Source organism: Pithys albifrons, chromosome 1 (genome assembly GCF_047495875.1).
Source record: "Pithys albifrons albifrons isolate INPA30051 chromosome 1, PitAlb_v1, whole genome shotgun sequence".
In the NCBI taxonomy this organism is placed as follows: Eukaryota; Metazoa; Chordata; class Aves; order Passeriformes; family Thamnophilidae; genus Pithys; species Pithys albifrons.
The window spans coordinates 97,399,820-97,425,823 of record NC_092458.1 but is presented as its reverse complement, the minus strand read 5'-3'; the positions used below and the strand labels follow the sequence as shown (position 1 = coordinate 97,425,823).

The following is a 26,004-nucleotide window of genomic DNA, read 5'->3' as shown; positions in this document are numbered from 1 at the left end:
AAGTCCACAAAGACGTATTTAAAAACAGACTTACAAGAGTTTTAGAACAAAGCTGTGGAAGTTTTAAGGTAAAAAATATTCCTAGTTGGTTTTGCTGTTTCATCTCAGGAATGTAATACTAAAACTGTACTATGGTACCAAGTTTCACACACAGATTAAATAAATTTGCTATAAATGTATAGGTTTGGGATGCTTTGTGCTTTTTTTAATCTGAGTGCCTTCAGTTACATTTTCAGTCCTATCCCTCCTCTTCAGGTTTGTAGAAATTATGCCAAAGAGGTGAACGCTGGACTTTCGAGGCAGCCTTCACCTAAATTTGGGAGCGATAACAAGGAGGCATGCTGGGATGGGCATCATCTCACTGTGCAACAGGCAGCAGTTTGCTGGCAAGAAGACAGGCAGCCCACATCCCTGTGAAGGGTCTAGAAGTTTTCCCAAAAGATTTTCCCATTTAGATCTATGAAAACCAAACTGTTTGGATGCTGGTCAGTGACAATGCCCACCCTCTGCAAAGACACCTGTATGAGGAAAATCTTCCTCCACAGGAATCCTTAAGGAACTGTACTAATCAGTAGGCACCACTTCCCAGTTCTTCCCAGATTCTGGATTCTAATTAGGGAAGTTTGTCATGTTTAGTGCTGCATGTCACAATTCACTGAACACAACACTGGAGGTGTTCAAAGGGCTCTACTCCATTACATGTCTAGTTGGCAACCATGACATACATCCTATTCCAGCTTTCTGGAAAACAATGGACAACACCTATTGACTCTTCTGCAGAGTCATAGTAATGAAGTAATAAGGAGGATTAGGAGTCAGCCAGGGATTACTCCCCAGTGCCAAGACATATATTTGTTTCCATATCATGCAACAGAAAGCAGCTTTAAATTCACTGCAGGAGTAGCTTTTTATGATGTAAAAAATCCACTGCTTAGTTACTCAAAAATAGTTTTATCGTAACAGTGAGTGGCCAGTTTCAAATCACTTGAAAAACCAATAAAATTTACAAAGGATGAAAAACAATTATTATAATTTTTTAAGGAACGCTGATGTCTTGGTTGCTTAGTTGTTTTGTACAATTACTCAGAGATATAAGTGGTTATATTAACATGTAATTACTGAAAGCATCTAGGTAAGTACTTTCTCCCCTCCTCATAAAAGGTATTTACAGGTAGCACAGAGCTGTTTCTTAAAAAATATTATTAACTGGAATGTTGACAGAGAACTGAAGCAGCCTGAAAGGGCTGAAGGAGAATTTTGTTTTCTCCTCCATCAACCCCATACACAGATAAACTCAATCACTACCATCCATTAGCCCTGCATCTCTTCCTTAGCATGAGTTCCAACACTGTGAACATTCCCAGCATATTAAAGAAAACTGGATAGTCATGACTGCCTTGGGAGATGGATGCAGCAGCTGGTCATGACCCTGATAATGATTTCAGTAATTAACGCATTTTAATTAAGAGCTTCAGAAAAGTTATTTTTTTAAATAAATGTACTGCTTTACAGACTTCAATTTTGCCAATTCAGTAAAAATTTCATTACTCTGAAATAGTCAAACTACTTAGAATGGGACACAAGCCATCAGGATCTGCGAGCATGCGAGAAGGGCTGGAGCACCTGAGATGTTCCCGAGGGCTTGCCAATATGCTTGGGGACCCCCAATATGCTTGCCCACCCTCTGCAGCAATACCTGGACGCCAGGCAGACCACCTGCATGGCCAGTCAATAGCCTGGGGGTAGGAAAATGAATGCCACCCTTCACAAGTGTGCATTTACACCCTGCCTCCCCTTCCTGCCTTCACCAGCTTGCAAAAGGCTGATATTTGGGCTCCATTTCAGATACACAAATCACCCCTGAGGGCAACAGAAGGGGAGCTTTGGTGGAGCAGTTATGCCTCCAAGTAAATATTCTCAGGGTCAAGACTGTTAAGAAGCTGTGACTTCTGAGCTCCCACTTGCTGCAGCACTCCTGCTGACCTTGTGAAACTTGGGTGAGATGGGCTGCACACCAAAGTCCCTGTCATACAAGCTGAAATTTTTTTTTTAGATTCTTGACTTTCAGCAAAAGGTGCAATCTTTTATAAAGATAATAATAGTAGTAGTATTGTAAAAAGGGATAAAGACCATGGGATGAAGAACAGATTAATTTTGTTGTGATAAAAAGGAATCCAGAGAGAAACTTTTTTTCTGTCAGCCTCTGACTTTAGGGCAGGAAGGCAGGGAAAACTGTCTATAAAAATCCTGATTCCACAGAGGCTGCCCCAAAAGAGGAGAGTCAGAGGGGAACACAGGGCACTCTTAAGTATCACAACTAGTTGTGCAGTCAAGAGAAACGCAGAAGCCAAAACACAGCACACTGGGAGCTGCCTAAAGGCAACTCTCACAGTGACGAGTTTCAAAGTGGTTCCAAAAACACATCAGGAGAAACTACCTTTGCTTTGTGTGCTACTCTGGGGCCAAGCACAGGCAGAAAACTGCACAGCTGGACAGGCTGCTCTACTGCAGTTCAAATGGGAGCTGATTAATTTTTCTTTAGGGGTACATAAATTAAATGCTCACTGAAGAAGACGAGACTGCACAGCAGCATCAGATGTGGCCATGAAGGCTCTTCAGTGATTTCACAGTGAACAATGGTATTTCTGTCTTAAAATGACAAGGTAATACCCAAATCCTGTTCCTAACAGCACACTTTGAAGTTACAGTATGTTCCCAGCACATTGCATGGCAATGTGCTTCTATCATCTCATCATTAACTGTAATTAATATACAGTCATTTCCAGAGCTTAAATGTAGTTAACCATTAACCTGTATTTGTAGACTGTATTTGCAGAACAGCATGGTATTTTCCTTCATTCCCCAGTGCTATGTAATCATGCAGTTACAGACTTTATCAGAATGGTTAGCAAAAACAGTTTTTTGCTGGGGATAGAAGCAAAAGCCACAAATATCTTTTTACTATTTAAACTATTTAAAATAAAAATGATGATTTTAAAATAAAACTTAGGAAACAAAACAAATTAGTGTAGGACTGCTCATACACATGTTTTCTGGATAAACACACTCCAATCCCCGGTTCCAGTCCTTAGGCCCACACCAGCATAGCCAAAGTGGTATCAAGACAACTCTTCAAGTTTCCACCTGAATTTCCTTGCTCTACCTCATCTATATGTATGTGTCTGTTAGACAAAAAAAGAGATACTTTAAGTCTCCAACACTGTATATATGTAATTAGTTGTTTCTTACGTAATAATGAATGTATTGTTACCGTATTTACAAAGCATTTGCAGTAAGATTCAGTTGTTGTGAAAAAACAGTAACACAACAACAATAGAGTGTAAAGAAAACTATTCAGTACATTTTAGTCATACCAGCAATATGGATGGTCAACAACAGAAAGTCAGGGATGAATGCAGAACTGTGGTATGCAGAAAATTATGCACAGTCAATCTAGGGATAGGGATTTCTTTTTTGTTTTGGTTTGGGATCCCTTTTATTTAGGTGGGGTTCTATTTTATTTTTAATGAATAACACTTAACAGGTTTGTGTGATCACAGTAGTGGATCTTATTTTGTATTTTATTGCAAACCAAAGTGTTACAGATCTCTCCCAAATATAAAGAAAGTGCTTGACGCAGAAATACACCACAAGATAATTCATCAATCATGAGGATGTAATGGGTATTATATACAAGTATCAAATACTGTGTGAGAAGCCTGTTTTGCTGCCCCTTTATATTTGAGAGGGAATAACAGAAATCATTTTAGAAATTCAGCACATATTTCAACTAGTTACCATCAGGATTCCACTTTCACACAGGATCAGGTGACCATCTCAGGCTGCAAAAACTCTAATACAAATAGTCCATCTCTTTGCAGACCCAATCTATGGCTTTAAACTGCTTGAGAAAGTCTTCTGGCTGCCAGCTTGGCCAGTGTGAGGTGTTACTTTTAGGTCTCCAGTACCATCTCATATGGAGTTTCTGCTGCAACCTCAGTTAGGGAATCAAAGCTTTATTAAATAAACACAGACTCATTATCCTCCTTACTTCACATGAAAAAAGTGATGTGGCATCTTACCCAGCATGATGCATTGGCACAACCCATAAATAGATTGTTCAGTTGCAAATTACCTGGAAATATGATGCTGGAAAGGAGACAGACAGATTATGACATCAAATGATTCTCAATAAACCAGTGAAATTAGCACTAGTATCATCCTAAAACAGGGTATTAAGATTAATAAATGCTATTTAAGTATCTCAGTACTCTTTTCCCATAGGTTTTCTGTTCTAAAAGTCAGGAAGGGTAAAGAAGACGGTAGGAATTTGGTCACCCTGGCAGGGGAGGCCAATGGGATCCTGTCCTGTATCAAAAATAGCGTGGCCAGCAGGACCAGGGAGTGATCCTTCCCTGTACTCTGCGTTGGTGAGGCCACACCTTGAGTACTGTGTTCAGTTCTGGGCCCCTCAGTTCAGAAAGGATATTGAGGTGCTGGAGCGAGTCCAGAGAAGAGCAACGAGGCTGGAGAAGGGAGTGGAGCACAAGCCCTGTGGGGAGAGGCTGAGGGAGCTGGGGGTGTTTAGCCTGGAGAAGAGGAGGCTCAGAGGTGACCTCATCACTGTCGAACTACCTGAAGGGAAGTTCTAGCCTAGGTGGGGGCTGTCTCTTCTCAGAGGCACTCAGCAATAGGACAAGGGGGTATGGGCTTAAGCTCTGCCAGGGGAAATTTAAGTTGGATATCAGAAAAAAATTCTTTCCAGAGAGAGTAATCAGGCATTGGAATGGGCTGCCCAGAGAGGTGGTGGATTCACCATCCCTAGAGATTTTTAAACGCAGATTGGACGTGGTGCTGAGTGCCATGATCTAGTAAATGGACTAGAGTTGGACCAAGGGTTGGACTCAATGATCTTGGAGGTCTTTTCCAACCCAATCAATTCTATGATTCTATGACTACTTGTGCACCTTAGGGTGGCCCAGGCAGTTGGTACACAATGCACTGAACAGGCTTTTACGCCAAATCCAATTCTCAGCAGCACAAAAAGCATTCTTCTCAAAGCAGCTTTGGGAGGATGAGGAAATCTAATCCTAGAGGGAACCCCGGTGCCCATGTACAATAGAAATCCCACCCACACCAAAACAATTTTCTGGATGCACATCAAAGAACATACCCTCTTCAGAGCAAATGCTAAATACACCCGTCTCAGAACTGTGTCAATATTGGCACGAGGAAATGAAACCTGACTTCTAAAACCTGTGCTGCGAAAGACTCCAGTTGACAGAAACTTCATGAAAGCTCTAATGCAATGGTACCTGTGCTTTAGACTGTGGTAATACAGGTACAGACTTTGCAAAATATTAGGTTAGAGAATAAAAATATCCTGGGGTTTTGCAGGATGAGTGAAAAGTTTTAAAAGCTCTTAAGACACATTCAGATGACAATTATGTAATTCAACACATAATGAAAAAGACAAACCTTTTGAGACATCTGCAAACATTCCTCAACAGGCTTTCAAGTTCACAATTAAATCCTACTTCATAATCAAATGCTTGCATTTGAGGCAAAAACTGTTAAAAGTAGGGGAGAAATATCTGAAACTTTCCTTCTTAATCCTAAATCCAGTAACTTGTTTAAGTAAAACTGCTGTACAACCTTGTCTCAAACAAAATTCTCCTCTTCATTCAGAAAAGTTTCTCAGACTCTGAAAGAGTTTGTTTTGTGTTTTGGTGTTTGGGGTTTTTTTTTCCCCTTCCTTAAATAATCATCATGGCTGGGCTTCGCAAACGAAGATTTGGGAAGGGCTCTACCCACGTGGGCATATCCTTCCACTTCCTTAAATAAACACAATGCAACTCTCATTATCTGTTTCTGCCTGACAATTTTCAGTACTCCCTTCCCTGGGTCTTTGTACAACAAGACCTAACATTACAAAGTATGCCTATTAACCATTCTAAAAATTGAATATATTAAGGGCTGGAACAAAGAAATATCCAAGGGGCTGGCTGTTCTGTCACCAGATGACAGTGGACACGGAAGGCAGGCAGGCAAGCACACTGAGTCCTGGGAGCTGGAGGTCTTGCTCAGCTTTTTCCCTGCCACTTGACTCAGCTCAGCCACTTCAGAGAGGAAGCTGAACATGTAATATACAGTGGTGCCTCGTGCTCCCAACTACTGCAGCAGCCCAACTAATTCCTGAAATGCCAATGCCCTCAAAGCTGATAACCTGTACATCCCAACACATTAGTTGGGGCCCAGAACGAGAAGAGGGAGTAGGCAGAGGCTGGGGCAGACAGGACCCACACACACAAATGCCTCTCCGTTTACACAGCTCTAAATAAAATTAAGCCGCTCATGTCATTTCCACTGCCAGATTAGCTCAAGCACGGTGAATTTCCAATTCAGCTCATTCACCTCACTTTGATCCATGCTACATGCTGCCTTCTATTCATATCTACAACCATCACTGACAGCAGCAGACAAAGTAGCATAAATCCAACAATAAAACACTTTTCAGAGTGAGAAACTAATGAGAACTACAAGATTAGATATTTTTTCTTTAATTTTTTAATGTTTTATTAGGCTGATACTAACATGCTGCTGCACAATTTTATTTCTCTTGCAGCACATAAGAGATTAATGCACTGAATACTAATATGCTAAACCCAAACCAAGTTTAAATAGACAGCGATTAGCTTTGCCCCTGGCCTTGCCCCTGAACTTTCCTCCTTGACCATTCAATTAAACCAAGCAAGGCATCTCTTAGAAATATAGCTTTTAAGTAAACAGCTTAAAACATCAAAATCTCAGAAAGCAAGTTAAACAGAACACTCAGTGTAACTAACAAAATGATGATGCAGCAGCAAGAAAGATGTAAATTATTTAAGCAAATACCAATAAACAATATTCTTATTTCAGTATTTCTCCTCATTAGTCTAAAGTTACAGGTCATGCAGTTTCCCTTTAGACCAGTCTAAAATTGCTACAAAATGGCTTTTAAACACACAAATCTCAAAGATAGGGTCTCAGGGCAGAAAACAAGGTAGGGAGAAAACAAAGGATGCCTATGCATGTATGTCAAGGTATGTATATTTGGAAAATGAGAGACAGGAGTTGTTTGTATATTTATATAAAGAACTGTATTACCTACATATCCTATATGCACAAGTAGAAGGCAACTGAAAATTTCATACAACAGATGCTTTTGTATCATGTCTTTGTCACACATCCAAAGAAGTAAACCCCAGTATGCTGCTGGGTAAACATAACCCTGAAAAGAGACATGGGTTTGGGTCAAGAAAATTCTAGTCCTGGTTTGTAAAGACTCAATCCAGAATTGCATTTCTGGAAGTTAATTCAGAAAAGGTTTTGGACTTATCAACAAGTCTTAAGTATTTCAGAGAGAAAAGCGAAAACTCTAGGTGAAGAAAACTTCTGAACATGACACTCTTAATGTGTATTAAGTTTAAAAACAGGACTAGTACTATGCTTACTATGAACACTGAAGCACTCAGACTCAAAGAGTCTCAGAAATATCTCAGAAATAAAAACAGATGTCAGGAAACACCTCATCACCTAATTACCTTGCTTAGTACAGACACTGTCAAACACATGTTTATGAAACTGATGCATTGTTTACAATAGCTCTAAATGACAGGAGGATTATTTAATCCTGAGCATGCTAAGGGGAGTGGACCATCTGCAAATGCAATGAAAGTTATAGCAAGTTTGTATGAATTCTGTCTGGGCCTTAATTTCCATAGCATCTGTTTACATTTTCCCCAGGCTAAAGCGCTTCACCCACCAATCTACACGATGCACAGAAGAAGCAAAGATAGCGTTAAATTGCTGCTGGTTTGGGTGGAGTTTTCAGTGTTTTCGTGAACGCTTGTAAAGTAAGAGTTGTAACAACAAAGCTTGACATAAAACCAGGTATCACTTGCAGTCTAGACAGCAAGTAGTACAACTTTTGTAAAATTAGTTTCTTCACACATTCAGTGAATCCAGCCTGACCTTAAGGAGGTCTGGACCTTTCTTCTGCAAATCCTTTTGAAGTCCATATCAACAAACACAACAAATTAGTGATCTGTAGACATTTATTATGCTATAACTACTTCACTAAAAACCACTTTAACACTTCCAGGAGTTGGGAGAAACACAACCCGTTTATTTTGATGCATCTCTCTCAAAACAGACCCAGAACAACCCTCTCCTTCCTCTCCTTCCCATACCAGCTCTTCACAGCTTTTTTTCCACTCTGAGTTTATCTACCAGCAGGCTGAAGGAGTCATCTAGTGGCCACAGACAATTCCTGCAGCCTCGCAGCTTCTGCAGTCCAGCTGTCAGGGCAACACATCGTTTTTGATCCCTTAAAAAGCACTGACAAGAACCCTTGCAGGTCCAGTCTCTGAATTGTGATACAGTCCTTACATCCACGTTCATGACGTTCTGTGTCCATGTTCCCTAGCATGTCCTAATCGTTAGTTTCCCACTTCTGGCCTATGTCAAGGACAAATAAAAGTTCTGTCCTACTCCTTAGACATGCTTGGGAGTAGACGTGGCTGGCCTGTTTCTAACCCACATGCAGCTGTCTGTGTCTCTTCAGGGGTGGGCAAGCATTCCCTGAATAACATTGTTACCTGTGTGAAGCACCAGTTCAAGTGACATGGATTAAATTGCTAAGCAGCAGCAGCACCGTTGAGCCAAATGACCCCACTCCTGCTCATATCCCTCCTCTGCCACAAACTTGTGCTTAGGTTTGGACAAAGTTTCTATATATTTAGGTAAGGTATCTCAGTCAAGAAAGAACCATCTACCTAATAACATGCAAAACTCAGAGAGAACCGTAATATGTTAAACATGTGTTTCATGTATGAGTTAAAATCACACTTTGATGAATAGCATTAACATCTATAAAAATCTTACTAAGCTTCATAAAATCTGTAATCTTTATCAGTTCTCTGTTCAACACCTTCAGTCAGATAAGCTCCAGAAATACAAGGCAGTATAATTTTATTTGAAAACCTCAAATATGCATTCTTCAAATGAAGTCATTTCAACTATATTAGAAAAGTGAAACATTGGTACTGATTTTTCATATGAACACCTTAGTTTTGAAATCAGCTCAGTATCATTTTTCTCACTCTGTTAATTTCTGTTACCTGTTGAGTGACTGGATTGCAGGCACCTGAACACACCTTAGGCAAGACTGCCCCCTAAGCTTATTTTTGTTTCTGGAAATTACTTTGGTGCCACACTACTTCCAGGCTCTGGAAAAACATGCCGCTACTCTTCCTCCACAGAGAAGAGATTGCTATTTACATATTTTCTTTTTAAATGTTTTGCATTGTTGATGAGAGGTCAATCTAATACAGTGAGCATCAGGTGTTAATTATACACATATATCCCCCACCATTTTATAACATCCTCCTCACACAACCTCCTATGAAGTTTACCATCTTGTAACTCAATTCCAGCAGCAGCAGCTTCCCCTCACCATCCCTAAAATAAGTAAATACAGGTTCTCCAGACCTCTAAAGGAAACCAAGAAGCCTTCCTTAAATTCATACTCAACCTCCCCGTGACTCAGAGCCTCTATCTACCTCAATCACCTCAGTCACAAAAGTGTCATCTAGCTTTTTTCACCAATCCTATACATCATTTGGATAATTCAAGTGAAAAACGCTATTAAAGTGCAAACTATCAGGATGGTATGATTAAGGAGCTCCGACCTATTTCCAGCTCAGTTGAAGGTGGAAAACTATACCAACACAGAAAAGAAAAATGATCCTTGCAAGCCTTAATGTCAGAATTAAACAGAGAACATACCTTCAAAATTATGAGGCATGAGCACCAAAGAGATGTTTAAAGCTGGTATTTAGCTCAGCTGCTGTCTGATCTCAGCAGACAGCATGTCCACCTTGATTCACAGGTCTAACAAATTAAATGTTGGTCAGATCTGCCTTATGTAGAAGACCTGCAATAGGACCGACTACAAAACACATTTATTTCTGTAAGGTAAGGACACCTTACCCTTTCAGGTCAGTCCATCACCAAGAGCTGTTTCTTGCCATCACTGCTCAGTGGCCCAGTCACAGAGGTGTCTGGAAGTGAGACAACAGCTCTGCAGCACTCAGAGGTTTGTACAGGCACACCTTAGACCTGTTTCTCTAGTTTTTAAACAGGCCTAATTTGTATGATATATTTTGTAGCTTTAAGTGGCCAGCATCATACAGAAGGTAATGCCACTCAAGACTTCCATACAAATTTCATTCACTCTAATTTTATTTCATTTATTTTACACATGAGATATTCTTTGATAAGAGCAATGAAAGAATGGGTTCACTACTAGTCTAAAACAGCACGCCAAAAAATTTCATTGATGAAATCAGTGGTAGACAATAGTAGAGGTCTACTCGAGTACCATGTTAGGCCAAATCACACTGCTCTGTCTCACACCACATTTTCAGTGAACTGCAAGAGTGAATGAGGATCAGGAATAGTCACTGAAGCCCATTTTGTCCTGTTATTAGAAAAATGATGCACACACTTTTTGTATCACATACATATTCATACAGACACACATGTATGGTTTTATGTGTGTATGTATCTGTACATACTTTTTTGCAGGTACATGCAAGATAAAAGCAAACACCCCACAGCAGACTGGTTTGTAAAGTTGCCATGCAGGAAAAAAAACCTAGTGGCAGACTTAAAAAGACAAGAAATTCCAAAATACTACAGCAACTCTTTAAATACCTCCCTTGGTGCACTAAAATTAAAATGGGAAGCTGCTTTTGCAGTTTCCACCCCTTCTTACCAAGCAGATCAGTCTAAGTATGGTACCCTGTAAAACGCATGTACTTTGTTAGTGCTGCAAATACCTGGGTTGACATACTTCCTTTTGATAAATGGTTTATTATATTGACCAGGCTTTTATCACCCCGAAAGACAGCCACAACTTGCCTTTCCTAGGGGTCTTACTACAGACTACCCGGGAACTTTGGCTGGCTGGGTAGCTGCCTCCTCCCCTGCCCCCCTGTGATGTTTCACAAAGGGAACATACTATGCTCATCTTCCAGAGATGGCACAGCCTTTGAGAATTCACTATTTCCAAGTGTAAATCAAGGACGCTGACCATCTTAAACATGTTACTGATTGAAGCCTAAGCATTTCGACAGCCTCTATCTGCCCCTTGATTACTCAGTAGAAATGTGCTAAATCTTCAGTCAACTGAAGATGCCTTCCTTCAAGGACCTGCAGAACAAGCTGACATACCTCTCAGAACTGCCAGGAGCAAAGGATTTATCTGCTTTTATGTACATTTGTCAGCTCATATTGATGGAAATTTCGTCAGAAGCAACAGAGTAAATTGATGATAATATTTAGAATATATTCACTTATTATAAAAGTTCATCTGGAAAGTACCTCTTTTTCCTCTGCCTAACCACCACCTCACCAACACATCAATTTGGATTCCTTGTGTCACTAGAGGTCCACCAGAAAGCAGATGTCAGTACCTGCAGCAAACACTTCCAGGTACAGATTCAGAATTCACAGAGCAGGGATACAAAGTCACACATTTAGTGGAAGTCCAGCATCTAATTCAGAAAACCTCAACCAGAGTCTTATTCCTGACAGCATTTTGAATAAACCATGAACACTGTCACAGATGGGAAGGGCTCAGTTGTGTTGTTAGAATACACCAGTTTATATTTTCCCTGGCTAGCTGCCTGCCTATGGAAGTCTTGAAGTAAGAAGGAAATAGCTGAAATCTAGTAACTCTATTGCCCCTGACTAGCAAGAACCTGCTTCTTGAGTGAGTTCCACCAAAATGCTGCTGAGATTTTTGTAAATACACACAATGCCACATGGAATTTGCTTGCATTTTTACTTAAGAAACTTCCAGGTGTTTACACATCTGTTTGCTACGTCTGAGTTACTCTACATACTACAAGCTTCAAGGGGTGGCATCAGTTACAAAACCAAAGTAATTTAGCCAAGTACAGTACATTACTATAACTTTAGACTTAACCCCCCCCCACACACACACACACATTCTTGTAGCCAGCTTGGAACAGGAAAACTCAAATTATTTTCATTTTTCCTACAGACAGTTTCACTTTTGAATTTGTTTGGGAAACAAACATTTTGTTTGAACATCTACATAAAGATATCCCTTTAATTTGAAAATATTTTAACCTCCTGATATCATAAAAAGCATTTGACTATACAGTAATGATTTAACAGAAAAAAAGGAAGGGATCCATTTTGAGTAGTGTTCTCCCACACCAGATCCTGCTCATCTTCAACTGAGGCACACAAGTTTCTCTGGTTAGCAGAAAAACTTTTGGGGGCTGCTTTTGAAAAAAAGTACCCTGTAAAGCAATAGCTCACACTACAAAAAACATGTCCTTTCACACTCAAGTTTCACATCTGAAAAGTCTCAGATACTGCCAGGGTTTTAACTCGGGTTAGGTGGCCATCAGGGAAGGATGTCCCGAGGCAGCATAGCACCTCAGCTCCCTGCACTGTCTCTCCACGGCTGTGACTGTGCTTCCCAGGATCACCCACACAGAAGTCCAAGCAAAACGCTGCTGCTGTTACACTCGGTACATGAGGAGGGTGGACACAACATTGTAACAAGGTGCTGCAACAGGGGCACCACCTGTATCCTCGCCAGCAGAAGCCGTGCATTTACAGGACATGGTCATGGCCCAGCTGCATCAGTTGTGGAGGTATTAGGGCCCTTGTATTTTGCCATAATTTGCCCAACAAAGAAAGCTTTATTCTTCTGGTTTACTCTTAATAAGCACCTTCTCCATTTACAGCTAAAATAGAGAGCCTTATTTTTCCCTTCTAAAGAAAGATAAAATCAAACAAATCTGTGAATTTTATAAATATTTTTTATCCTTGGGTTTCTAGGTAGCTCTTTCAATACTTTTGCCTTTATAAAAACTATGCAAGCCTGGTAGGAATATTCAAGTCAGTATTTTTTCTCATCCTGAAACCACCATTCCTTTTGTTACTCTTCCACAAACAGAATTTTTTGTTTGTATAAAGTTTTTATTGATCAGTATAATTTTGTAGCTTACAGTACTCTAATAAAATATTTTTCAAAAATCGGACGACTCAGTGTGCCGCATTTTGCTATGGGGTTTCAGTTTACTTTCACAGGGCAAGAGAAGGAGCAGAGATGGTATTTTCAACTCCATACTATTTGAGCAACTTCCAAGCAAAGTGAACATCAATCCTTTAATTCATTGTCAAAATCCACTAGCACAGATTTCTGTACTTGCAACGAGTCTCACAGAAGGTAAGAAGGCCCTAAACAAATGCATGGGTCGACATGGGCAAATCTCAAAACAGGATCTTGGGATGTAACATTTGACCACCGTGGTCAAAACACAGTCCCAGTGAATTCATGTAGAAGTACTTGTTGCTGGTTTTGCCAGCACCTGACATATAACAAAAACTTGAAAACCACTAAAAAAACCTTTCTGAACTCCATAAATCATACACAAGTAACTACAATCACCCTGATATGTAAAAAATAAACCGAAAAATATGGTCGTACTGGCCAGGGATACATACTCCTCTTACAGGCTATTGGAAGAGAAGCATTCTCTTTTTCAGGTAGTCCACTACACAGGAAAAAAGTTTTGAGGAACGATCATATTAGTAATTTACACCACTACTTCCAGACTTAGAAATTTAACTAGCACCTTCAAACTGTAATAAACTGGTATTCTGCATCTAGATAGAACTATCTTGTTAAAATCACCTATCAACACACTTACGGAAAGCCCCACACAACTTTTAGTAAGAGCCTGCCATGTAGCATGCCTGCTGGGTCCCACAGAAGGAACCTGTGCAAGGCATCATCCACTGCAGAAAGGATCACAGGAGAAAGATAAAAGCAACAACACAATTAAGACATGTTATCTTCACATCGGTAACTAACTGATGGTACCTACTCTGCAAATTACCCAGACTGCAAAACCATGTTTAGAAGACACATATAAGTACCAAGCAGAAGAAGCAGACTGTAGTGGTCTGTTTCTGGAGATGTTCTCCTCATCTTGCACTTTACTTAGCCTGCCCTGAAGACTCCAGCTTGATAAGCAGTAAGCATAAGCCAGCTCTGAAGCCAAAAGCAGTTGTGTCCCCTGTCCTGCTTCTACTACCCACCCACTCCTGAACCCAATTTTTGGGGCAACAGAGCTGTTCAGTTCTCCAGTATGATTCACAACACAATATACCATCCACCCAATGTTGGTCTTTATTGGGCAGAAGGAGTTAAGCTAATAAAATACATTAATTTTAGCAATAATCAGTCCTCCAGTCCAGTTCACTACACAATTACAAAAATGCTAGCATGGCCCCGTGAGGTAGGATGCAAGTGTCTGAGGCTTGGACTGTTTCTTTCAGTGACAGTGCCTCACAATTACACCTGCCAAAAAAGCCTTATTCCACTTCTTTGTCAGCGAGCTGTAGTTCCAATAATGTGTGTATCTTCTATCTATGCTGAAGATGGGGTCAACATTAGACGTGCAGTGAACTGAAGGTGAAAAAACACTCTGGGAATCATACCCTTCACTCTTCTCTTCGTGCCTACAATACAGAGAACTACCCTTGTGATCCCTCCAGCAAGGAAGGATCCAACTTTCAGACAGAAGTTTCCATTCCCATTTGATGCACTCCAAAATAAATTAACAAATTTCCACAAGTTAACAGAAAGCCAAAATTTAATAGAGAAGTAGCAAACACCTGGACTTCAGCTGTCAGCAAGGCTGGAAAATCAGTTACAAGCACAACATGTAGAGCCACTGGTAGGAACCCTTGATTCTACTGATACAGGCTGGCTTTTTTACAGCAGCCTCCTATCAATCAGAATTTAAATGCTGAAAACAAGTACAAACTGAAGAAAACAGTCCAGCAGCTGTTGGGTTTGATGTTTAACATTATACCCATGTACTCAGTGCTATACAGTTTCTTTATTGCCAGAATGCAAGTGAAAACGTAGTAAACTGGCAAGTAAGAGTTGGATACTTGGGCCCACATAGGAAATATATTTCCATCTACAGGGTAAGCACATTTAACACTTATTTCTTGTGGAAACATTAGCATTTAGAATTATCTTTAGAGTCGACAAACAGGCTTGCATCATCTTTCTCATGCACTGATATGCACAATACATAAAATTTGTTTAGCTATGGTTTTACCCCTCAGAGTAATGGCTTAACACAGGGTTAATTTCTTGAGCAGAAATCTATACCAAGAAGTAGATCTAGGAGCAATGAATTTACAGACTGCATTTAGGCAAAACCATGCAGTGCTACATGCCCAGCACCTGAAACGAAATACAAAAGATGTGAGGCCACACGTGACTGGAAGTTTTATTATTACTTCCTATACAACACTTCACCACTGCTCAAGTGGAGGTCACAAACTAGGCCATAGAAGTGGCTTGTTGTTTTTATTTTGGCCTTACACATTTACCTACAAAGCTGCTCAACTACAAGCCATTAGTGTGAAGCAGTAGTACAACACTCTTGTGAAAACACCCTTCTGTTTGCCCTAAGCTGAAAGAATCATAGAAGCATAGAATGGTTTAGGTTGGAAGGAAAGATTATCTAGTTCCAACACTCTTGCCATGGGCAGGGACACTTTGCACTAGACCATGTTACTCAGAGCCCTGTCCAGCCTGGTCTTGAACACTTCCAGGGATGGAGAGTCCACAACACCTCAGGGCAACCTGTGCCAGTGCCTCACCACCCCCACAGTAAAGAACTTCTTCCTAATATCTAATCTAAATCTACCCTATTTCAGTTTAAGCCCATGCACCATATCACTACCGGCCTGTGTCAAATGCCCCTCTCTAGCCTTCCCAAAAGACCCCTTTAGGTACCAGAAGGCTGCTGGAAAAAAACAGAGCTAACTTCCAGCAATGCAAAAAGGAAGGTCAGTCATAAAAAAAAATATCACCAGAAATCAAACCCCAATTTCTAATTTACTGTACCTCTCTCATTTTCAATCAAAATGCATCAAACTTTGAAATGCTTCCCCAGAACTGCTTTCAGCAAAGCTACTGTAGAATGTCACCATAAGAACTAATTAAAGGGCATATTTCTTTCATTTTATAGCAGAACCAATAAATTAAAACCTGGCAGCAAGAATACAGCTATTCGAAGCACACACTCTGGTCTGGATCAAGAGCACAAGCAATTCTGCTCAGCCCTCAGAGCCTGGGATACATTAAATCTCCCATGATCCTGATCAAGATCTTTGATTTCTTCCTACTGTCCCCTGTCACCTCAGGAGCTGCTCAGACCTGCATCAGTGCCCTGCAGCTGTGACAGCAGCAGCCAATGCCTGGCTGGACCACCAGAGCTACATGTGTGGAGTGGCTTCTTATGAGGAGTCCTCTGCAAAATCACTCACAGCATCATGTGCAGAATGAATCAAGTCATCCCATCAATCTGTTAGCAGACAGTACTGAGAAGGCAGCAAAAGCAGAATACCCCAACACAGAGTATTTGTGTAACCTGCTACCAGTTATGTCATTTTAGAGCTCCATTAGAAGGAATACAGAATGGTGCTCGCGTCTTTAAAAAGCTGAAAGTTGATAAATGAACCTGTGGTATTTACACTTTTCACTCCATAAAGAAAAATAATTAAAAGAAAAAAAAAGAATTGTAACAATGCAAGAAGATGCCTTTCCATAGAAGTTGCCTGTTCATTGCAATTGAGATATTCTTCCAAACACTGTTTTCTCTCAACCAACCCGGCTTCCTTTCTGAGGAAGGCAACTATAAAAACGATTTTTTTGCCTTTTTTATTTCTCATTTCTGTAATTTTATTTTCTCATATAATATCACGTCACTCCCTCAAATAGATCACATTGTTCTAGATCCACACATTACTAAACTGGTGTAAAGTTTCTTCTCTGGCATTGCTCAATGCATCTCAAAGTCCTGAAACAAACTGAGCACTTTTTCTATTGTAAGTTGTTTGGAGTGAACTTCACCTTTATTACCTGTCCTTTATGGTTATATTTATGTCATATCTATCTACACTTTTCAATGAAAAAACCCAGGAATTTACATACTATAAACTTTCATTGACTACAGACCTTCAATACCTCATTTCCTGAGTATACTCCATTACAGTAGGAGCAAAACTATCTAATCAGGGATCATAACAACATAATTGCTCGTTTCTTGTTACTCAGCCTGAGTAGGATGTAACTCATGGTTCCTCCTCCAACAACTCCCTGGACCTACAGGAGATAAAACCGGCACTCACCTCTTTAGCCTTCCATGGTCACAGAGCTGGCACAGAAATGTTTTCGGTGCAGCAGTCTACCATCCTGCCTACAGCCCTGGTGTGCTGCAACAGAACAAAATCACCATGATACCGCTTTTCCAGCCTGCTGCGTTTGCCAGTCAGAAACACAGCCCGCAGCCACCCATAAAAATTAACTACAGACCGATGAAAGTAACTCTTTCAGGGGAGGAGTAGCAGCGTTGTTTCGAGGAGAATGAAAAGCAGGAAGCTGATCTCAGCAGCGCAGGGAGCACAGACGGGGCGGAGCAGAGGCATGGAGGGAGTAGAAGTGGAGCAAAGACTCGCTGCTTATAGCTTGGTTTTGGCAGCATGACCCAACACCACCGCATTACTGAAATACCAGTGTTACAGCTGACGCAGAGGACAACAGCACCCCTTCCCCAGGCACATGGCCACTGCACAGGCCCACGTCAGCGCTGGTGTGTGCCCCGCACACGGCACTCACTGCACAGGTCCCCGGCCCCCACCCACACTGCATTCCCTGCTGCCACCACCAGCATCCAGCCCCGAAGTGCCCGTGGACCCTTCCCTGCTCACTCTGGCCTGGGCAAGGGTTGCCATGGGTGCCACACTGAGCCCACTTTCACACATGAGCCAGTCTGAAACGGCACGTCCTGCTCTTGCAGCTGGGGGAACCTCCTATTGCATGTTTAGTGTGTAACTAACTTCCTTCGATAAAGTTAAAAAAAAATAAAAAAGAAAGGAGAGGGGTATTCTTTAGAGAAACAGCTTAAAGAACTGAGGCTTTTCCTGCTAAAATTCACGCTGACACCAAGCAGGGCTTTAACTCAACAACAGCACCTCCCACCCTGTAAGAACTTTCTCTCCCAGGAACACAGAGTAGGCCCCACCAAGGGCAGGCAGACCAGGGGAGATTGCTTCCCGCAGGAGTTGTTTCCCTCCCAGGGAGGGCTGATTCAGCTCCTGCGGTGCAGGGCACCCTCCCTGCCCTCCTGGCCTGTGCAAGAGTGCAAATGCACTTGCTGCTTGCCGTGCTGCCCCAAGTTCCTCAGAAGCAACGTTTTTGTTTGTGTTATTAGACTACAAATCCCACAGAAACCAGTGATACATAACCTTTAAAGAAATGTCAGCTCGGAAAACAAAGTATCAAGGTAAGCTAAAAAATTACAAGGCAATGTGTACTGACTATCCTGAGAGCCATCAGCCAATGTTTCCAAAGAATAATTAAAACACATTATGGGAAACAGCATGCCAGTGGGTCTTCCTACCACTCACACAGTCAGGATCTGATCTACACTTCTCAGTCAAAAGCAGATGATTGCTCTGCGTTTAGGGTTTTCCTAATAAGACCATGGAAATAAGCAGTAATACTATGCATGGTTAAGACACTTGGTATTGCAGTCTTTCAGGTCTCAGTGTTTTGCCCCATTAGCTCTGCACAGCAAGATTTGCAGTATTTGGTACTGGTAGGTACAGAACAGACACATGACAAAAACCAGTAAATCAGTTTCAGCCAAGTTCTTACATTTTTGAAAATCCTGTCTCATGTCCTCTACATTACACTGATAGAGGCAAGGTGGCCAACCAATTTTTACCACTTCTTTCAAATTTTTTCTCTTGTGTGCTGAACACAGAAACCTGTAGCACATCTAGCTCACATTTGGAAGATCACATTGGGAAAACCAGCAACTTCTAAGAAAGTATTTAATGACTACTTTGAAATTCACTGTGGCTTGTTCACTTTTTGACACTGTTTCATAGTATGTCCTATACTCAGTTTGCAGACAAATGGAAATATAATCCCACCTCTCTCTCCACCTCTCTGCAGAGCCGGATGGCCTCATTTCCAAGAAAGGGTGGACAGGACCCATTCCTTTGTCTTCAGCCTTCCCAGTTCACAGCCTACCTTTGGTGACTGCAGTTACATTAACTCCTCAGGCTGTAAGCTGAAGGTCACTGATGCAGACATTCATCCCTATCTACAGCTCGTCTGATGGAGCAGTCAGCTCCGACCGAGTGGGTGCAAAGCCTCATTGCAGCAGTGTCTTCTGGTGCTGCAGCAACACTGAAATAGGCACAAGGAAATAAAGGCAGCCCAAATCTCAGCATGCAGGCCAGGCCAGCCAGCGTATGAGCAGCAACCATCAGATTCACCTTTTTTGCCAGTTTTGCACTGATGTCCGTGTCCCTGTAGTTTGGCAGCTTTAACCCTTTTTCATTCATAACATTGAGACACTAGTTTCATTCCCAGAAAAACTTAATAATTCTTTTTGGAGAAACCATTAGCACTGGAGTGACATACAGCTGCTTCCTTAGTAAGAAAACATAGTTTAAAGCCAGAATTCTATCAGAACCGGGACTGTGATTTCTACACTCTGAACGGATTTAGTGAGCATAAAACCAAGAATCCACAAAATCTGCACGGGATTATTGTGCTAGGGGTGGTGTGTGCACCAACAGCAGACAGCGTGGAAATACAGGTAAGAGTTGTTCTCTTAAGAGTTAACCACTTAAGAAGCAACAGCAAGGATATTCCCATAGCTTTTCCAACATAATTATTGTTACATATATGCCTGGGCTTCTCTTCAAATCAAAACCAACACTTGCACAGCAGCACTCACAGCTCTGGGAGTCCACCACACCTGAGATAAATGAGCTCACAAGCCCACTTCCAATCCCAGGGTTAGTCTGTGTATTTCAGAGGAGCTGTTTACTACCTGCCTTATAGAAGACAGATTCTACAACGAGCACTGTTTTCCTCCTGCTTTTCAACTGATACTCAGTTTTGAAAAGGCACTTCTCAGTTCTCACAAATATTGGACAGGTATACCTTTGCTACAGAGTACAGCGTACTCCGCCTTTTGCTCTACTTCTTCAGTTCAAGCACACGTGCAAAAGAGAGTATTTCATTAGATACAGAAGAGCAATCCCTGGCACTCTTGACATGACAGACAAGGACAATTTATTCCAGCAACCTCGAAAACACCAGAAGTCCTTTCTTTCTTTTTTTTTTTTTTAACAAAGAGTATTTCTAGTAGTCAATAAATATCATTAACTAATTTATGAGGCTAGCTATCAAATCATTTAAGGTACATCATTAACTTCAGTAATATACATCTTGAACAACAATGGCACATCTTTTACTTCAGTCTATCTTAATTTAGTAAGAAAATAGAACCCTTTCTCCCATCTTTTTAAGTAACTGGCTATTATTTATTTTGCAAACAATTTTTAAGTGTTCTGAAATACCCTTCTCCATCAGCCCACTTCAGTCTTTTACTACTGAAGGCGCTTCATCCTTAAGATGACAAGTCAAACAAAGAAAAGGTTGGAGAGACACAGGCTGAAGTATTGCATTGCTTTCAGTACAAAAAGCTCCATTTTTAACACTGCCTTTTTACGTAAGAAACCTCCTTGGGAAGCTAGACTAGCATCTGCTTGTACTTCAAATACATACTCTCTGCTTCTTTACCCCTCACGACATTCCTTGACTGAGGTCATGACAGTAACATTTTAAAAACAAAGTTTACCATTTCAGTAGGATTTCAGGGGCAGAACTGTGACAGTCATTGTTAGGCAACGATTCTTCTCAAGGTGAAACAGTTTGTGCTTAACACTATCAAACAGTTAGACTTCTGTCATTATCTTTGATGACCAGTGTTATTACCCTGTCCAGAGGTCTCCAGCTTCAGTAAAGACACAAGGGTGAATGAGCAGTTTTTAACACTGCAGTCATTACTTCCTACAGGTCTGCAAAAGTACCTGAGAGGATTGGACCATTGTTGGTAGGCTTACATTATTTTTTCAGGCATCTCTATCATCTACAGGACACCTTTTAAGTGTTTTTACATTAATCAAAAAAAAAGTTGAAAATCCACTACTTTAAATTGTGTCAGCTTTTTCCTTACAGAGAGATACAAATTTTTTGAAAGTTTGAACATGGTCATGAAAAGGGATCACCTCTTAGCTGCTAGATAAAAACCTAACTCAGAAAGAAGGTGTGAAATAGGAAGCAGGAAACACCTACAAGTCCATGACTCTTATGGTTTAAACTCACTCATACACACTTAGAGTCCAGTGAATTTCAGTCAAGTAGCTATTCTGTACTGTTTTAGTTTTGTATTGTTTAAACTACAGTTGACAAATTTCATTTATATGTGACAATTTCTCGCCTCTCATTCCCTACATTGAAGGCAGGTGGAAATTAGGCACCAAATTGTCTCTACATTTCTTTAAAACAAGTCAACCCAGAGACAGTTCGATCACAAATTTCCTCACTCCATCCCTATATGTATCTTCTCCTGAACTGACAAGATTCTGGCTTGTTGCTCTGGTACTTTCTGAGCACTAAAATTACTTAGTAAGTGACCAAGATGGGGAAGAACTAGTCAAAGAACACAGAAAGGGAAAAAGTAACACTGATTAATCCTGCATGGCTGAAAGCTTTCCCCTGCTACCCAGTAAGGAAATACAACAGTGGACACTGAAATTGATGAAACAAACATTTTGAGAGCATGTTTAAAAAACTCTGAAACTTAACCTGGAAGTGACTATCAGTAAAGATATCCAAACAATTCCCCAATCAAATCTGCAATGAATCAACTATTATAACCCTGTCTTCTGTAAAATTCACAAAAGAACTGTGCTCACATATACACAGAGATTACTGCAGTAATGCTGATAAATCAGCATCTCTGCTGAAGCTCCGTATTTTATTCCACTTCTTTGAAAAAATACAATATTAACTACTAAATCTAAACAAAGTCACGACTCACCTTAAAATGGATACAATCCCAATCCAATGCTTACATAACACTGCAATACCACACACTTAAAACAATACTAAACAGATACATTAACTCATAAAATATCCCGGAAAACAACATCAACCACCTGTGTATTCAGAAATAGCAGAATCACCATTTTTATGATTCCTGGATCTCAGCACCTTTTAGAACTTGTATCAAATATTTTCATATATGGACACATACACACAAATGCTTTCTGAGCTATGTATTACATTAACAGCACACAGACAACAGCACATTTCCATCACCAGAAAGTCACTGCCCTGTTACCTACTACACATACCCACACATCACAAGTGTCAGAAAAACATCAGGTACAAACGTCATACCTAAATAATGCACAAAATACCCAAGACAAAAATCCTACCACAAGCAGCGTGCTGTCCCTTCTTATCCCTCCTCCACACTGTTATCCTGAGAAGTTTAATCCTAGTTCCTCTCTGCTCTAGGTGGAAGGTACTAGGCTACTACATACAATGTGGCAGAGTAAAATCCTAACATTTGCCCCTTTTTGGATTTACCTGAACAAGTTATGGCCAATTCAAACATGCAGAAGTTTGCTTCTCACAATGTAAGATCACACATTACCTGTAGCAAAACACCCCAGCATATTTCCAGTACCAAAGTTTCTAAAAACTTGGAAGGTTTTGTCTAGTTTTTGCTTTAAGAATAATGAGAGCTGTTCTCCATGAGGTTAAAATACAAACCACACTTTTAAAAAGAAACTGGTTTTGGTATAATCTTCTTTACTGTCTAGTTCTATCAGAAACGATTTATTAGAAGGACATATACTGATTTTTAAAACAATCCAGTTTTCTCCCTTGATGGACTACTGATGAAAGATTTTGCAAGCATACACTTAGAAGACATATGAAGATTCAAAGAGCAGTTGCAGAGAAAGCTATTTCACTCTGCTAATTTGCATCAAGTTTATGGTTCTCATCCTCCCTCCTAAATTGAAAGTAACTGTGATAAAACATTAAGCCCAATTAGAAACAGCCACCACACACAACCATTATTTGAATTATTTCCTTTAGAGTATGTATAACTGCTTTTACAGAATCCTTCCATGTTTGGGCCAAATATTGTCATCTTTTCTGCAGGAAGGGGAAAAAAAATAAGTCTCCAGTTTCACATCTCATTGAGTAAGTACACAATTGAATTCAAATCTTGATACATATAAAAATAAATCTTTTAAACTCAATTTATTTTAATGACATGCTGAAAAACCACTATGGTAGCTTGACTTCAGCATTCACGATACATTTGTAATTTTCTTCCAGTTTCAGTATTAGCTTGCACATCAGAACATCCAAGTTTGGCCTTAACTAGAATATTCATTATTAAGATAGTGAACAAGTGTCATATGAGACTTCAGCACCAGAATCAGAGCTCAGATTTTTGGAGCTTGGTCTCACTGGTATCACATTTGCCAAAATTCCCTAACTTTAGCTTTGTTTGGGGATGTAATCTGTGACCTGTTCCTTTTAGATTTAAGGGCCAAAAATCTGACAGACCTCTGAAGGCACTGGAAGAAGTTGGGGAACAAAGAGGGCAAGATTCAGAAAACAGACAATGACTTAAAGAAATGTGTTTTGTCCACATCTGTGGACAGCTAGACAGCCATGGCAGGAGATGAGATCAGTCTCTGTGGCAGCACCAAGTGAGGGAGGGAATGTGCATGAAGGAGAGTCCAGGTCCCTGGGTTGCCATCCCCTTCTTGGCATATTCAGGTTATATTTTCCTCCATGAACATGCTTTCTGAAAGAGCAAGCAGGGCAGCAATTGAAGCAAGGAAATAATTTTCATTCAGTTTTACTTAAGAGCAAACCCAGCCTGACCTTTAACTGTCCTCATACTGTTTTAACCTAGGGCTGCTCTCCCACCTCCCCAGCCGCCTTCCCTCCCACCCCTGCCTTCTGTGGGGGGCCCAGGCACCCACCCGGCCCTGGGGGGCCCTGGGTACATCAGCACACACCATGGGTTTGGCAACAGCCAGGCCGGCACAGCCACCCCTGGGAAGCAGAGCTGCTAGGAAGATGGGTGGCCCCAGCCAAGGCCAGTGCAGCTGTGACCAAGGACAGAGGGCTCCTCCCTGGAAACATGAGGAAGGGGGGTTTATGCCAGCATCAAAGCACCACATAAATACAGTACCCAACACCTAAATCCAACAAATAAAGTAAAATTTTCAACTATCTCTGTGGATTTATGACATGACACCCAATGTTCAGCTGTTCTTTTCTTTTACCAGCAACTAATTCCTACGAATGACTGCAAGCAAATTGAACTCAAGGTGCTTCTGCAAAAGCAAAACTTGCAAAATACAAACTCAAAGAAAATTTGCAAATTGTAAACTTTTAAAAGAAATAAAGTATCATTTCATCTCCAGCAGTAAATGCTGCTTACTGTTTTATACACCAGAGAAAAACATCTGTTTTAACATCACCTGTGATGACATCCACTCTTATCTAAAGATCTGACACCAAAGCCAGACATGTGAATCAGTAGCTACCACACCTCTTCTAAAAGTGCCTATGTTTTCTCTGCATATTATCTAAAACTGAATGAGTATTTTTTGTCATTCAAGGGAAGGAGGAAGGGAAAGGAAGGGAAAGGAAGGGAAAGGAAGGGAAGGGAAGGGAAGGGAAGGGAAGGGAAGGGAAGGGAAGGGAAGGGAAGGGAAGGGAAGGGAAGGGAAGGGAAGGGAAGGGAAGGGAAGGGAAGGGAAGGGAAGGGAAGGGAAGGGAAGGGAAGGGAAGGGAAGGGAAGGGAAGGGAAGGGAAGGGAAGGGAAGGGAAGGGAAGGGAAGGGAAGGGAAGGGAAGGGAAGGGAAGGGAAGGGAAGGGAAGGGAAGGGAAGGGAAGGGAAGGGAAGGGAAGGGAAGGGAAGGGAAGGGAAGGGAAGGGAAGGGAAGGGAAGGGAAGGGAAGGGAAGGGAAGGGAAGGGAAGGGAAGGGAAGGGAAGGGAAGGGAAGGGAAGGGAAGGGAAGGGAAGGGAAGGGAAGGGAAGGGAAGGGAAAGGAAGGGAAAGGAAGGGAAAGGAAGGGAAAGGAAGGGAAAGGAAGGGAAAGGAAGGGAAAGGAAGGGAAAGGAAGGGAAAGGAAGGGAAAGGAAAGGAAAGGAAAGGAAAGGAAAGGAAAGGAAAGGAAAGGAAAGGAAAGGAAAGGAAAGGAAAGGAAAGGAAAGGAAAGGAAAGGAAAGGAAAGGAAAGGAAAGGAAAGGAAAGGAAAGGAAAGGAAAGGAAAGGAAAGGAAAGGAAAGGAAAGGAAAGGAAAGGAAAGGAAAGGAAAGGAAGAAAAGGAAAGAAAGAAAAGGAAAGAAAGAAAAGGAAAGAAAGAAAAGGAAAGAAAGAAAAGGAAAGAAAGAAAGATACTATTTTTTCCTCTGTTCTGTGGTCTTCTCTCCAGTGTTTGTGTGGGACCCAAAAGCTAAAAGAAGTTTTTGTTATGCAACAACTCACTACAAGAGAACACAAAACAACTTACAGTCAAAATACACATTTTGCTTCAAACATGCAAGCCCTCCCCTTCAAAAAAAGCACAACCCCAAACCAGTAAGTTCAGCCACCAGAAGTCAATGCAGTATGCAAAGTACTGATTTATGCACATATAAATACATCAAATCTCTTTATCAAGAAAAATCATACAGGTTTCTTGCATTCATGTCTAAAATACATCTGTGAGACACCACAGAAAAGGGTGGGTCTCTTCCTGCCACTCCAGTATGAATGCAAGAATTCCAATCTACATGTTAGCGATCTAACTATAAATACAAACACAGTAACAGCATTAATATATTGGCCCTTCTGTAATATACTAAAAGCTTTGTTAGTTTATTATTTCAGGTTTTTTTGTTTCTAAGTGAAGGGAAGAAAAGTATTAAGATAT

General features: G+C 40.9%; 1 protein-coding gene across 10 annotated transcripts in view; it reads right to left on the bottom strand.

The window, feature by feature from the left end:
• Positions 1-26,004, bottom strand: part of BBX (BBX high mobility group box domain containing) — a 166,625-nt gene that overhangs the window by 114,183 nt on the left and 26,438 nt on the right. For 3 of the 10 annotated variants that reach the window (XM_071561743.1, XM_071561762.1, XM_071561752.1), the window contains exons 1-2: positions 17,492-17,506; positions 17,308-17,391 (exon numbers count right to left, since the gene is read on the bottom strand). The exons of 5 other annotated variants lie outside the window; for them this stretch is intronic. The gene's annotated coding sequence lies outside the window, so the exon portion shown is untranslated. Of the gene's footprint in view, positions 1-15,224; positions 15,245-17,307; positions 17,392-17,491; positions 17,507-26,004 lie in introns of those variants that run through there. 2 more of the 10 variants (XM_071561702.1, XM_071561722.1) reach the window with 2 other exon arrangements.